Source organism: Brassica oleracea, chromosome C6 (assembly GCF_000695525.1).
Source record: "Brassica oleracea var. oleracea cultivar TO1000 chromosome C6, BOL, whole genome shotgun sequence".
In the NCBI taxonomy this organism is placed as follows: Eukaryota; Viridiplantae; Streptophyta; class Magnoliopsida; order Brassicales; family Brassicaceae; genus Brassica; species Brassica oleracea.
This window is the reverse complement of record NC_027753.1, coordinates 7,561,574-7,563,747: the sequence shown is the minus strand read 5'-3', so window position 1 is coordinate 7,563,747 and position 2,174 is coordinate 7,561,574. Positions and strand designations below refer to the sequence as shown.

Genomic DNA, 2,174 nt, shown 5'->3' with positions numbered 1-2,174 from the left:
AAGCTAAACACAAACCACAAATACATACAAAAATAATAATCTAGATCACAAAGAAAGTATATCCCGCCCGTAGGACGGACCGGCTCTATTCTAATTATACAAAATAGGCTTTTGTTTCACTCCCAGGTGTGACACGTATGACAGACAGGTCACAAATTCACACTGCCACGTCCTCCTTTTTTTAATGAAACCCATCGTTTCATTTAATCCGAAATATGATGGGTTGCGTTATGTGTGTGGGCTTTGTATTTTCTCATGAAACTCAGCCATCTTTACTTCTTCGACTACAACAGGCACTATCAATCATTCAAAGCTTACTATCTTTCTTGAGGCGGTGGATAACACTTATAAAAAGGTCATCCTTTCTTCCATCAACACATACTCCTCGATTCTAAGGTTATTTTGTTCTTAAATGATTTTGGAAATCTCTTTCTCTTTCTCTCTTTACCTGTTGAATCGATTTAACGATGGTGATTTACAGGAAACATGGCCAGAGCCATAACTGTGAGCTCCTGCAGATCTTACTCTGTCCGACAGATCTTCCGAGCATCTCACGGTTTCGGCGATTCTTTCTTGGCTCAACGGCGGGGATTGGAGCATGGTGAGTCGAGAGTGCTTCAGGCAGGACGACGGTTTGACTTAAAGCTCCGACGAGGCGATGCTGATAATAATTACGTCAAATTATTCCGACGACGTACTCTGAACATTACCCGGATCCTTCTGATGTATCTACAGGTAAAAAACATTGTTTGTAGCATTTTTTTAGGTTTTATTACAGGGAAATGAAAAATATAGTTGAATGAATCCATTGCTTGAGCACTACAATAACAAAAGGTTAAAGCTGACATCTCACCCTCGGAAGCGTCCGTCTTGGAATGAGAATCTTGCATCAGCGGTCTTGGTGGTTATATAATGCAGGTTTGTTCAGCGGGCTCAACGAGCAATCAATACATCACATGTTGAAGCAGAGAGTAAAGAGAATGGTATCGGTTTTGTTAAGCTTATGAGTGTTACAATGGTAAGTTTTTCTCTTATGTGTTTTTGCTTTGAAAATTACAGCTAAAATATCTTTTGAGCTGTTAATGACTAAATACTATTCGTTGATTTCCAACATGATTCATAGCGATGGATGCTACATAAGCTAGCAGACATGTCTACCTTACTCCTGAGCCAGCATTTTATCTTGAAGGAAAAAGATGGATTCTTGGAATACATTGAGAAACGGATAAAGGTGAATGGTCACATGGTGAGAATTGATGTGCAAAAGCATGGAATCTAACAGACGCCTCTGATAACATGCTTCTTAAAGGTGTCACTCCTGGCTACCACAAAGCATCAAGGTAAAAATTAGATTAAAACTTTCTCTTATGCCATTTCAGTTATAGTCTATTATGGTTCAATTATTTGGGTTCAAAAGGGAGTAAAGACACGAAGCCATGATTACATATTTTATAGGTCAGTCTATGCTGATCTATTTGGTTTCCTTCTTATTTCATTTTGTAAGAAAACCAAGTTAAGAAAGAAACGAAGAAAGTTAGAGACAGAATTGTAATCAAGACATGTTCTGTCTATTTGAATCAGTCTTGCGATGCCACCAAGTACGAGATAGAGCTGTGTTACGACGCGAATGTTACGGGGATGATAAGTTATGCCCACATAGGTGATTTGTCAGGAATATCGGCGTACAAGAACTGTTTCCGTGTTTTCCGGTTAAAAAAATCAGAGTTGACGGTGCAAGCAATACTCACTCTTCTCTTTGTCCAATACCACTAAAAGATTGCGTTGCTGTTCGTGGTGAAAAATCAGGGATTGAGGATTATTAAGATTGCCTATTTGAAGTTTGAGTATTGATCTCTCATATGAATTTCTTTGTAAGTAACTCAGATGTAGATGTGTTTTAGTAAGAAGTTTATGGAAAGTGTGTCCATGTGAGATAACTCAGATGTGAAACCAAAGATAATATTTATGTATATTACTATATATACAATATTTAACCTATTTGTTTGACAAGCCGTACAAATATACGCATGATCTCTGATATTAGGTATTTACGTGTACATATTGATAAATAATGAGTTAATGCCATACAGAAAGTTTGAAAAATGCATATATATATATATATATATATATGTTCAGAAAAAAAATATATATATAAATACAAAAACACGTACATC

At 36.8% G+C, this 2,174-nt stretch overlaps 1 long non-coding RNA gene across 4 annotated transcripts; it reads left to right on the top strand.

The window, feature by feature from the left end:
• The first annotated feature begins 243 nt into the window (after window positions 1-243).
• On the top strand, window positions 244-1,787 carry LOC106298848. Of its 4 annotated transcripts, none has more exons than XR_001261580.1 (5): window positions 244-396; window positions 482-735; window positions 919-1,018; window positions 1,124-1,455; window positions 1,582-1,787. It is a non-coding gene; the product is annotated as an uncharacterized LOC106298848 (long non-coding RNA). The 4 variants fall into 4 exon arrangements; XR_001261581.1 differs by having other exon boundaries at window positions 245-396; window positions 1,124-1,340; XR_001261582.1 differs by having other exon boundaries at window positions 245-355; window positions 1,124-1,787.
• The last annotated feature ends 387 nt before the right edge of the window (window positions 1,788-2,174 follow it).